The sequence below is a fragment of the Chrysochloris asiatica genome, unplaced genomic scaffold, assembly GCF_000296735.1.
Source record: "Chrysochloris asiatica unplaced genomic scaffold, ChrAsi1.0 scaffold00323, whole genome shotgun sequence".
In the NCBI taxonomy this organism is placed as follows: Eukaryota; Metazoa; Chordata; class Mammalia; order Afrosoricida; family Chrysochloridae; genus Chrysochloris; species Chrysochloris asiatica.
Genome location: NW_006408841.1, coordinates 575200 through 588491, shown reverse-complemented (window position 1 = coordinate 588491; position 13292 = coordinate 575200). Strand labels below are relative to the sequence as shown.

Below are 13292 nucleotides of genomic sequence, written 5' to 3'. Positions count from 1 at the left end.
TACCTCATGACTGATCTGGATATGTTCTTTTTGAGGATGAATGCAACACCATTCCTTTTCAATTTGTCATTCCCGGCATAGTAAACCATGTGGTTGTCAGATTCAAAATGGCCAATACTAGTCCATTTCAGCTTACTAATGCCTAAGATATTGATGTTTATGTGTTCCATTTCATTTTTTACAACTTCAAATTTTCCCAGATTCATACTTTATACATACATTCCATGTTCCGATTTTCAAAGGATGTTTACAGCTGTTTCTCATAATTTTCAATTGTGCCCCATCAGCAAATGAATGTTCTGTGGGCTTTTCTCCCATGAGCTTCACTCCATTCACGTCATCATGGTCAACTCTACTTTGAGGAGGCATCTCTTCCCCTGAATTTGTGTGCCTTCCAACCTGAGGGGCTCATTTTCTGGCACTGTATCTGACAGTGTTTCTCTGCTATTCATAAGGTTCGGAAGTAGTTTGTCACTCTTTCTTCCTAGACTGTCTTTGTCTGGAAGCTCATCTGAAACCTATCCACCATGGTGACCCTGTTGGTTATTTAAAATACCAGTGGCATAGTCCTCAGAATCACAGCAACTCACAAGCCACCACAGTATGACAGACAGACAAGTGGTGGCCGTTTGGTTTTATGTCAAAACTGTTACTTTAAATTTCCAGGAGCTCTGTGCGCATGTGTAGTAGAACCCTCCAGACGTGGGGATGGGGTATCCATTCACTCAGGTATCCCCTCTAGTTACCAGAATGGAAGTGTGCAATCAGCGAGAGATACCAAAAAAAAAAAAAAGAATGTCCACACCTGTATCTCCTTGGTTCTGTTAGGCATTCGTGGCTGTTCTGACCCATCCCCCACTTGTTACCTCCCAAGATGGCGGCTCCAGAAATAGCTGAGCATCTTGAATTAGAAAGCAATGGATTTCTTGATTCTCTTACAAATTTCCCTAGCTGTAAGCCTTCCAATCTTCTAAATATTCCTTTATGTGTGGTTCAGAGTTCTAGCACCATTCCCTGAGCCTGCTTGGCCCGGTATTCTGTGTTGTTGGTGACGGAGCGCCTCACTGCATGTTTACCCAATGCACCATTTTGATCCAGGGAAAGATTGCTGCTAAGACACATGGAGACCTCCAAGGCATGCTGGGCCTACAGATGCTGAAAGGAGACAAGGACCTTTCTCCAGAGTCAGCACCATGAATTCAGGTTTTAAGGTTTCTAAACTGAGACCTACTACCACCAACGGGATTGTGGAGGCTTTGTAGTGTAAGTGCTGGACTGCTAACCATAAGGCAAGTGATTCAAGCTTACCAGCTGCTCTGTGGGATAAAGATGAGGCTTTCTGAACTCACAAAGATTTATAATCTCAGAAACCCTCTACAGGATCTCTATGAATTAGAACTGACTTGATGGCACCTAACAACAACTGTGTATTTCAAGGTATCTGGTTTTTAACAATAGGAAATGTTAAAGTGAAAGTTTAAAAGTGAGTGTAATCATTAATGGTGAATTTGTCTGTCTGTTATCTGAATGCTCTGTGCTGGTGGGAGATGTGATGACTTACAGGGTAATGGTTCATGTGTCTTGGGAAGGGAGCAGAATTGATGCAAACCTGGCAGCAGGAACAGGCTCTGATAGCATTAGAACTGTGAAGGGACAGATGTAACTCATCTTTCATCCTTCTGGGGTGAATGGCTCCCCTTCATGGCAGCTCCTGCTGAATTAGGAAGCTTGATAAAGGAGGCCATTGTCATGATCTGTGTTCAAGTAGCTCCTCTAAAGCCTTGCTCAAATTTACAAGTCCAATGATGTCTTTATTTTCATATTGTTATGTTTAAGCTAATCTAAAGAGGGTCTACACTGCTTTCACCCTCAGAGACTAGACATATTCATTACCACTGTGCGTCATTAAGTAACAACAAATGCAAGTTGCAGTGATCCAGCTCTTAAATATTTATATTTAGATCCCTGTCAATGGGCTGGCTTTAAGCCTGCAATCATTATGTTTATGGGTTCCTAAGAAAATTGGATTCTCTCAACTAATCATATATCATAATAGTAAGTCGTAACCTGCTTTTTCTTCTTTATTTGTATCTTACCAGACATCAATATTATGTGGCTGTTTTTTGTGAGCTTGCAATTGATGATTAATTGTACCTTTTATGTTTGTACAAAATATAATTCAACAGTACTCTACCAGTGCAGCCTCAATTGTTGCTAAAAGCAAAGTCCTTGAGATAAGGTAGGAATGTTCCCTGATACATGGTAATGATTTACAAAATGTCTATTTGGGAACATCTGTTTGTGAAGCCAAAAGACAATGTTGAACAATTCAATATAATCTCAAATGAATTTTATTCTGATTTTTCACTCTCAGAGTTAAACTGATGAAACACAATCACTGTATCTTTTGGGGCCTCTTACTGCTACAACTTACAGATGAGCATCTACTAATACACGGTAATTTGTTGTGGTGGCTAAGGGCTATTTAGTCTGTTCCAGCTCATAGCAACCCTGCATAGGGCTTCTGAGGAGTAGCTGGTGAGTTTGAACCACAAACCTTGTGGTTCAAATCAACTTTGAAGTCCAGTGCTTATCCTATAGCACCACACTCTTAAAGTTTCTCCTTTGTTTGTAAAATCTATATTTTCAACATGAAATTCAATGGTGGAGAAGGTATTTATTTTCATCATACTTTGTAAAGTGGAAGGTCAGCCAAAAAAAGTAAGGTCCCTAAGGAGATGGGTTGACAGTGGTAGCAGCAATGGACCTACATACAACAATTGTGAGGGTGGCACAGGATTAGGCAGTATTTCATTTGGCTGTGCATAGGGTCACAATGAATTGGAACCAACTCGACCGCACCTAACCACAACAATAACAACAGAAGGTATGGGTTATTGGACTGAGCTGCTTGATCATGACAGTGCTTAAATTATCCTGATTTATGTTTGTAGAAGATACAACCAAATATCCCTGAGTGATCAGATGCCACTACTGAAAGTGAGTCTGCACTTTCCCTATCTGCTTTTTCTAGTCACACTCATAAGTTTCCTTGTCTCTGTTTTGACACTGCCATTTTCCTCTCAATATCTCACTTTTTCAGAGTCCTGGTGTGGTGCTGTGGGTTAATGAGCCAGACTGCAAAGTTATTTGAACTGTAAGATCAGCAGTTCAAGCTCACCAGCTGCTCCTTGGAAACCCTAAACAGGGTCGCTATGGGTCAGAATTGACTCAATGGCACTTGACAACAACAACAACATCTCACTTTTTAGCCTAGGTAAGGTTCTTGCCCGGAGTCCTGGTGTGGCGCTGTGGGTTAATGCGCAAGACTGCAAAGCCATTTGAACTGCAAAGTCGGTGGTTCAAGCTCACCAGTCACCCCTTGGGAACCCTATACAGGATTGCTATGTGTTGGAACCGACTCGACGGTCCTTAACAACAACAACAAGGTTCTTGCCCAGGCCTCCTCTGAGTAGTGAGGATATCACATAAAATTTTTTCTAGTGTTCCTCAGGGTCCGGCAGTGCTGAGGTCTATGTCTCCTCTGTAATTTGTCATCATCCATACAACTGAATGCCTATGCATAGTTAATAAAACACAATTAAACATTTTTCTGGAATTCTCTGATTTCAGCCAAGATACATCTGACATCAACAATGGTATCCTTGATTCCAAGGCCTCTTCTGAATCTGGCTTTCTGACAATTCCCTATTGATGCACTGTCTAAGCTATTTTTGAATTATCTTCATCAAAACTTTACTTGTATATGATAAGGGGTGGTAACACTTGTGTTTATCATTCTTTATTCTATATTTAATGACACCTGGGATCAGGTAGATGTCAAGTTTGTCTGCTGATAGTTGTGCTCCAGGAGACAGATTTCATTTAGAAATGGCTGTTGGAGGTCAGAGGAAATACCAGAAGAAAAAAGATAGAGTGTTTTAAAGAGAAGATCAATTGGAGATCTCAAAGGCCAAAGAAAACAATCCTCGGCCCTATAACATTTTCCCAGAATCATTCTCATGGCTTTACTGATATGCTCAGAAAAGAAAATGTTCATAGCTTTGGTAGTTGGTGGGTATACAAGTGGCTTTTTTCCTTCTTCACTATGATGTTGTTGTTGAGGGCCATTGAGTCAGTTCTGACTCATAGTGACCCTTCATAGGCTTTCTGAGGAGCAAATAGTGAGCTTGAACTGCCAACCTTGAGGTTAAAACCAACATTGCAGACCAGCACATAAACCCTCAATGCCACACCAGTCCACTTTACAATGCATAGTCACTATGCATGACTATGTTATGGACTGTTCACATGGTTGTAACAAATAAGCAGGAAAAAATGCAAAGTTATTTCCATTTGGGAAGAAAAATGTTGAAGATGAAATTCTAGAAATGTTTGTGGTTCCCCATGGCTCCAGACTTCAACAGAGTTAATTTTATGTACTAGGATGATTGTTTAAGAAGAAATAATATGAATACTTAGAGAAAATAGCAAACAAAATAAGGGGATAAGATTCTTCACATTTATATTTGCTGAAAGTCATAAACTTTTACTTCTTAACCAAACCATAGAACAAGAAAGAAACTGCAATCTATGTAAATTGGTTGGAGATGAGCCCAAAGGTCATGAGTAACCAGTCATTGGTGATGGAATTTTTCCTGCAGGGATTCTCAGAGACACCCCAACTTCAGTTTCTCTCCTTTATTTTCTTCCTCATGCTCTATACCATGACCCTCTGTGGCAATTTCCTCATTATGATGGTCATCACCTTCAGCCCCATGTTTCATACTCCCATGTACTTCTTCCTGGTCAACTTGTCTGTGTTGGATGTTGTCTGTGCATGTACTGTGGTTCCCAAGCTATTGGGGATCTTGGTGGCAGAGAAGAGAACCATCTCATATGAAGGCTGCATGACCCAGATGTTCTTTCTGACATGGTCTGTTGCAGCAGAGTTGCTGCTCTTTATAGCCATGGCCTATGATCGCTATATGGCCATCTGCCAGCCCCTGCACTACAGCTCCATGATGAGTCCTCAGGTGTGTGCAGTGCTGGCTGGAGCTGTGTGGAGCATCAGTATTCTTGGTGCTGGACTCATCACTTACCTGATGTTGCAGCTAACCTTCTGTGGGCCCAACGTGATAAACCACTTCTTCTGTGAGATCCACCCCCCAGTTCTACTACTCTCCTGCTCCTCCATATATATGAATGACATCATGAATATTGTAGCAGACATCTTCTTTGTTGTGATGAACTTCTTGCTCACCATGGTGTCCTACAGCTTCATCATCTCCACCATCCTGAAGATCTGTACAGCTGAGGGGAAACTTTTCTACCTGCTCCTCTCACCTCACAGTGGTTACCATGTACTACTCCACTGTCATTTATGCCTACCTAAGTCCAAGCTCCAGTTATTCCCAAGAGGTGGGCAAGGTCCTGGCAGTGATTTACTCCACAGTGAGTCCCACCTTAAACCCTCTCATTTATTCCTTCAGGAACAAGGATGTCAAAGCAGCCATCAAGAAAGTTCTGATGATTATGTTAGAAAAACTGAATTGTTAGTCTCCAATGTCTGTTTTCTTTGTTGCTTTCTGACCAGTAACAATTTTGAGATGTATACCACCAGTTTTGAATGTCCTATCCTCATGGATGGTGTCACTACCACACTCAGACTTGCTTTGTAGAGAAAATATTCCTTCCCTTAATTTCCATAGCATCTCTAGGGTTTGTGGCTTTCAACATCCATTTACTCAAAGTTTAGGGTTCCTAGAATATAGCACATAGTATCATAGAACAGATATGCTTTGTATCTCTCAGATATCTACAGGCTGAACATCTATCTCAGAATCCTTACCTAATGCTCATGAGATAGAGGCTAGCTCAATTTGAAAGATAGTCAATTTGAAAGTGCTTGGATCAACTGGACTTTGCAAATTGTCCCAAATTGCTGAGGAAGTGTCTCCCTTCCCATCCAAAGACTGCTTTTCTTTTTATCACAGGAAAACAGATCGTCAAGGCACTATGGCTAGTTATAGATCATAGAAAACAGGAAATTATCAATAAGTTATGGTTGGTGGAAGATCAATTAATTATCACGATTAAAATCAGTATACAATGACAGATTAGAAAAGTTTATATAAGATTGGTTCTGGGACCCATTAGTATAACTCATGATCATGTGGCCCTGGCACCTCAACTATAAATCATTAAGTACACACCTGAGCAAGTGCCCCTGGACTCTAGGGTATTTGTAACCTACTTTCAAACACACTCTGCCTGAGGACAAACTGATTCATATCTCACGTTAATGGTCAGAATGAATTCCAATAATGGTTGAATTTATGTCAAGTTCACACTGTAAACCACAGCCTCCCACAATTCAATGCTTTAGAATTTAAATTCTAATATAGTCCTGAGCCATCATCCAAATTTTAGTTCTCAGGCCCACAGCATCTAAACATACTATTACATGGGTAAACTTTCCAAGCTTGATGAATGATAAGAGGGGACGGGAGGGCAGTGCTAGGGTGAGCTCTGGATTTGGAGCCAGCTTGATGCAGAGTCATGTGGCAGTTGTTAATCATACATCCAAATCTGTTTCCAGATCTGCCTGAGGAGACAGGTAATGACACAGACCTCAGACTGGAGTGAGGAAGAAGGGAATCCTGCTAGGTCAGTCCTCAAAATGTATGCTATTATTGCCATCATCCTCATCTCTCTGGGCCTTGGCTCCCTCATCTGTAAACCAGGGAAGCTGGTGGAGTAAATGACATGAAGTAAAACATTGTGACACAGTAAGTACATAATATAGAAAGGAGCCATCTCTGTCAAGCACCTTCACAAATATATCAGGGGAAGTTCAGTAACTAAAACAAACAAATAGCAATGAGCATCCTGTCAATTCTGGCTCAAGGTGACCTTATCTGTGTCATAATAGAAATGTACTCCACAGGATTTTCAATGATTTTTTGGAAGTAAATTGCTAGGCTTTTCTTTCATCATGCCTCTGAGTAAACTCAAACCTCCAATGTTTTGGTAAGCACATGAGAAAGTACCATCCCGGGATTCTTAATTGGCAGGACATAACAAGTAGTGGTTGAAACAGCAGTCAAGGTCTTGATGAAGTGGAGGTGACTTGTGTGTGAGTGATCAGATGGTGGGATATGCTGTCATTTGTTCAGTGAATAAACCAGCTAAAATTCTTGATCTCTTACAAGTGTTAAGGTTGTGGGCTCTGGGGATCAAATTGAGAGCAGCTGTGAAAAGTCCTTGGTTTCCTGGAACTTATGGACCTGCTACATAGCAAATGATAAATAAATGAAACATAATCCACAATATGATATTACTTTCAACACACGATTAAGTTGAAGATGCCCTACTCTACTCATGATGCATTTCTGGGTGTTCTTGTATATATACACAAGCGAATAGTTTGAAAGTTTTTTGTTTCCTTTCTTTTGCAATAGCAAAAAAGTGGAACCCATCTAATGAACTTAACTTTCTATCAGCAATGAAACAGATACATAAACCATGATTTCATCACATATGTAGAATATCATACTAGATCTATATGCATCAATATGAACAAATCTCAAAATCATAACTCTGACTGAGCAAAACAAGTTAAAAATGTAGGTATTTTGGTGTTAATGAAAGATACACAGATCAATCAAACAGAATTGAGAATCCAGAAATTGACCCATTCACATACAGTCAAGTGATCTTTGACAAAGAGCCAAAGTACATTAAATGGGGAGGAGATAGTCTCTTCAGCAGATGGTGTTTGCAAAACTGGAAATCGATATGCAAAAGATTGAAACAAGACCTTTATTTCACACCATATAAAAAAATCAACTCAACATGAATTAAAGAACTAAATGTGAATGTGAAAATTATAGAGGTCTTCAGTGAAAAATAATGCGCCAGACTGCAAAGCCATTTGAACTTCAAGGTTGGTGGTTCAAGCTCACCAGTTGTTCCTCGGAAACCCTATACAGGGTCATTTCGGTTGGAACCGACTCGATGGCACTTAACAACAACAACAATGGAGTCCTGGTGTAGCTCTTTGGGTTAATACACCAGACTCAAAGCTTTTTGAACTACAAGGTTGGCGGTTCAAGCTCACCGGCTGCTATTTGGAAACCCAATACAGGATCGCTATGGGTCAGAACCAACTCAATGGCACTTCACAAAAATGACAACAATACACGGCACAGATAGACTACCAATCATTGCGAGAATTGCACAAACAAAAGAGGACAAAATAGATGATTGAGACATACTAAAATTTAGAAACTTATGTGCATCAAAATATTTCACCAAAAGAGTAAAAAAGGAGCCCACAAAATAGGGAAAAATCTTTTTCAACAGCATATCAGACAAGGGAATTATTATCTAAAATCTATAGGAAACTAAAACATCTTTACAAGAAAAAGACAAGTAACCTAATTGAAAAATGGGCACAGACAAGAACAGACACTTTGCCAAGGAAAGCATTTGGACAACCAATTAACATATGAAGAAATGTTCTCAATCATTAGCCATTATTGTTGCTTTTAAGTGCTGTTGAGTAGATTCTGACCCATAGCAACCCTGTATAGGGTTTCCAAGGAGAAGCTGGTGAGTTTGAGCCACCAATTTTACAGTTCAAATGACTTTGCAGTCTGACGCATTAATCCACAGTGCCACACCTGGACTTCATTAGAGAGATGCAAATAAAAATAGAAATGTGATATCATCTTACACTAACAATAAGAGCAAAGTTCAAAAAAGCAGAGGACATTAAATGCTGGTGAGGATGTGGAAAGACTGGGACCCTCCTACATTGCTGGTGGGAATGTAAAATGATTCAACTCCTCTGAAAGGTGCATCATCAGAAAGTTGGAAATAGTTGGAAATATGATTGAGCACTTCCTCTACTGGATATATATCCACAAGAAGCATGATTCAGAACATGAGAAGATATATAAATACTACTTTTTGCTTGCCTCATTCACAATAACAAAAATATGGAGACAGCCTAAGTGCTCATCAATGGAGGAATATATAAATAATCTTTGGTACATACACACAATGAAATATTATGCTACTTTGAAGAATAACAAGGAAGCTGCAAACCACCACATAACATGGATGAACCTTGAGGACGTTATGCTGCATGAAATTAGTCAGTCACAAGAGGACAAATATTGCATAAGACTATTATTGTAAAAACTTAAGAAAAGATACCCATACTAAAGGAAACAAAAACTTCTTTGTTAATTGGCAGGGGTGGGAAAGGGAGGATGGTAAAGCATAAGTTAGAGGATAGATACATCATAGTTTGGATGTTGGGGAGGGTAATACACAAGGGTGAGGGAGATGGCAGAACAAGGTAGATAGGGGAACAGTTAGGTAGGTTTGCATGGGCTAAATGGGACAGAGGTAAATAGTGATGTATGTAGTGTAGTGCTTATAAATTGGGCTAGTAATCTGATTGTCAACAGTTTGAAACTACCAGCTGTTCCACAGGAGAAAGATGAGACTTTTTGCTCCCATAAATATTTACAACATCAGAAAACCTATGCAGTGTTGCTATGAGTCGGAACTGACTCCACGGCACACAACAACAACATGCTCAACCTAGGAACAACAGGGCTCTGTGATACAGGAATGGAGGCATAGTCTGAATGAGTACAAGAGAAGAAATAAAGTTAAGATGCTTGACTATCTTATGGATATTGATTTCCCTTGCCTACTTTTGTAAAATAGATACTTGAGTGGGATAGAAATGAATATTGGGAAACATGACTATAGAAAGCTTATAAGCCCATCTTCTGCCTATAACTGATTGGAATACCTAAAAGGGTTCTAGAACTTATGGAGCCCTTATAGTATGTATAGGACCTTAAGTGGAATCCTGAGCCCCATCCAGAACTTTCTGAGCTGGGTCATTCACACTTGAAAGGACATGCAGAACAACCCAGAGCAGCTATAGGAACAGAAGTTACTTCCTGAAAGACCAGCAGGAAAAAAAAACAAAAAACAAAAAAAAAAAAAACTAAATAAAAAGTGGCAGTCTGTTTGGCTATTACAAGAACAGGCAGGCTGTTTGCTAGGGAGTCATCAAGGCAAGCAAACAAATCCCTTCAGGACAAACGCCCCTCCAAGGCTGAAACTCAAAAGGAACACATGAGCAATACATGTAAGCTCATTGGGGACTGCGTTGATCTAGATTTGAGTGGAAGTGGGGGAAAGTCAGTAATGAAGATATGGGCTGAGTTTGGCCACGTTCCATAGACTCCTTTGGACCTCATGATGAGAGAGAAGAGGAGAGACTGGTTGATCTGAAGTTTGGGGAGGACTGGGGACTCCTGATTCCATGGACATTAACCTAGCCATGTAGGGCTAGAGCTGAGAGTGAAGTGTCCAGTTGATATGAAGTGGAAGGAGACACAAGAATGCACAAACTTGCAATGAAACCATGAGTGTAAAACTGATGTGCTCCCATGTAAACCATCACTCAATCCACAATAAAAAGTTATAAATAAATAAGTACAAACAACAACAACAAAATGAATGTCCAAACTTGCAGATAACACCCATCTGACCTAGCCTCAATGGCTTGATGACCAGAGTGTTAGAAATGAACCTTGATATTACACAAAAAGACCCTCAGTAAGAGTAAATTACCAGCATATATACAAAACCAACAGCCTATATCACTTTCAATGGAGAGAAACTGAAAGCCTTCCCTCTGTGAATGGGAACCAGACAAATATGCCCTCTGTCACCACTCCTATTCAATATTGTGCTGGATGTTTTAGCCAAAGCCATATGGCATGATAGAGAAATTAAAGGCATCCAAATTGGCAAAGAGGAAGTAAAACTCTCTCTATTTACAGACGATATGATCCTATACATAGAAAACCCCAAAGACTCAGTTAAAAAAAACTATTAGACCTCAATGGAAGATTCAGAAAAGTGGCAGGTATAAGATCAACATACAAAAATCAGTTGGATTCCTCTAGAGCAACAATGACAGTGCTGAAAAGGACATTAGGCAAGCAATACTATTTACAATAGCTACCCAAAGGATGAAATATTTAGGAATAAATGTAATCAGAGAAACAAAGGACTTATACAAAGAAAATCACAAAACACTACTATAAGAAACAAAAGAAACCTACAGAAGTGGAAGAACATACCATGTTCCTGGATAGGAAGACTCAACATCGTGAAAATATCAGTGCTTACCAAAGCAATTTACACATGTAATGCAATCCCAATACAGATTCCAACAACATTCTTTAAAGAGATGGAAAGGACAATTACTAACTTCATATGGAAAGGAAAGCGACCCAAGATAAGCAAAGCAATGCTTAAGAAGAAGAACAAGGTTGGAGGTCTCTCACTACCCGATTTCAAAATTTACTACATGGCTACAGTGGTCAAAACAGCCTGGTACCAGTACAATGAAATACATATTGATCAATGGAACAGAATCGAGAATCCAGAAATTAACCCATCCACATACAGCCAATTGATTTTCGACAAAGGCTTATTGCATGGGGAGGAGATCATCTCTTTATCAAATGGTGCTGGCAGAACTGGAAAGAAATATGCAAAAGAATTAAACAAGACATTTACCTCACACCCTATACAAATACAAACTCAGTATGGATTAAAGATCTAAATGTGAATCCCAAAATTATGAAGGTCATCAATGAAAAAATAGGGACAAATGTGAGGGAGCTAATTCAGGTCATATACAGACTACCAAACATTTTGAAAAGTACACAAACAAAAGTACCAAAAATAGATGAGTGGGACATACTAAAAATTAAAAACTTATGTGCATCAAAAGACTTCACCAAAAGAGTAAAAAGAGAACCCAGAGAATGGGAAAAAATATTTTGCAATGGCACATCAGATAAAGGACTAATTTCTAAAATATATGGTAAACTACAACACCTCTACAAGAAAAAGACAAATAACCCAATTTTAAAAATGGGCACAAGACATGAACAGACACTTTACCAAGGAGGAGATCTGGGCAGCCAACAAACATATGAAGAAATGTTCATGATCACTAGCCATCAGAGAGATGAAAATCAAAACAACAATGAGGTATCATCTCATACAAGCAATAACAGCAAAGATGAAAAAACAGAGGACAGTAAGTATTGGTGAGGATGCAGAAAGACTGGGACCCTCCTACATTGTTGGTGGGACGGCAAAATGGTCCAACCACTCTGGAGAGCAATATGGCGCTTCCTCCAAAGGTTGGAAATAGAAATACCTTATGATACAGCAATTCCACTACTTGATATTTACCCACAGGAAATATGAGCCATAACACAAGTAGATATATGCACACCAATGTTCATAGCAGCACTATTTACAATAGCAAAAAGATGCAGACAGCCTAAATGCCCATCAATCAAAGAATGGATAAACAAACTGTGGTACATAGACACAATGGAATACTATGCTACCTTGAAGAATAACAAAGAAGCTGCAAGCCACCACATAACATGGATAAACCTTGAGGACAATATGCTGAATGAAATTAGTCAGTCACAAAAGGAGAAATACTGCATAAGACCATTATTGTAAAAGACTAAGAAAAAGAACTCACCCAAAAGGGGAAAAACTCCCCAACTATATACATAATTGCTGATCACTGGGAAGTATGGGATGATAGGAGGGGAGGGAGGAAGGGGAAGATAGAGCACAAAGTAGGAAATAGACACAGGAGAGCCTGAGGGCTTGGTAGGGGAAAAGAAGAACAAGGCAGATGGGAGAATAGTTAGGCAGGTTCGCATGGGCTAGGTGGGATGGAGGTAATGACTATTCATGCACAATCTTGGAATAACGGGGCTTCAGGATACAGGGATTGAGGCATGATTTGAAAGGGTAAAAGAGAGGAATAATGTTAGGATGCTTGGCTGTCTTTTGAATCTTGGTTTCCCTATCCTACCATTGTGAAATAGACATTTGAGGGGTGGGGGACGAAAAGCCAGAAACATCACAATAGAAAACATATAAGCCCGTCTTCAGCCTATAACTGACTGGAATGGGGCTAGAAATTTCCCAGACCCAAAATGGGGGTGGGGGGAGGGGGCTATAAAGGCAAGAAGTGACTGGCTTACAAGCTTTCAAGAGGGAGCCTAGTTCCAGACGGGGCAGGGGTAGGCAGAACCTCCACTGAATTATTTCCAATCTGTTGGGACTGGGCTGGCGAAAGGAAATGGGGATAAGACACCTGTGGCACAATAGTGAATAACTGCCATCAGGACTGACTGTGAGGGTCG

At 39.9% G+C, this 13292-nt stretch overlaps 1 pseudogene; it reads left to right on the top strand.

The window, feature by feature from the left end:
- The first annotated feature begins 4619 nt into the window (after positions 1-4619).
- On the top strand, positions 4620-5559 carry LOC102826343 (annotated as a pseudogene).
- Positions 5560-13292: the final 7733 nt, after the last annotated feature.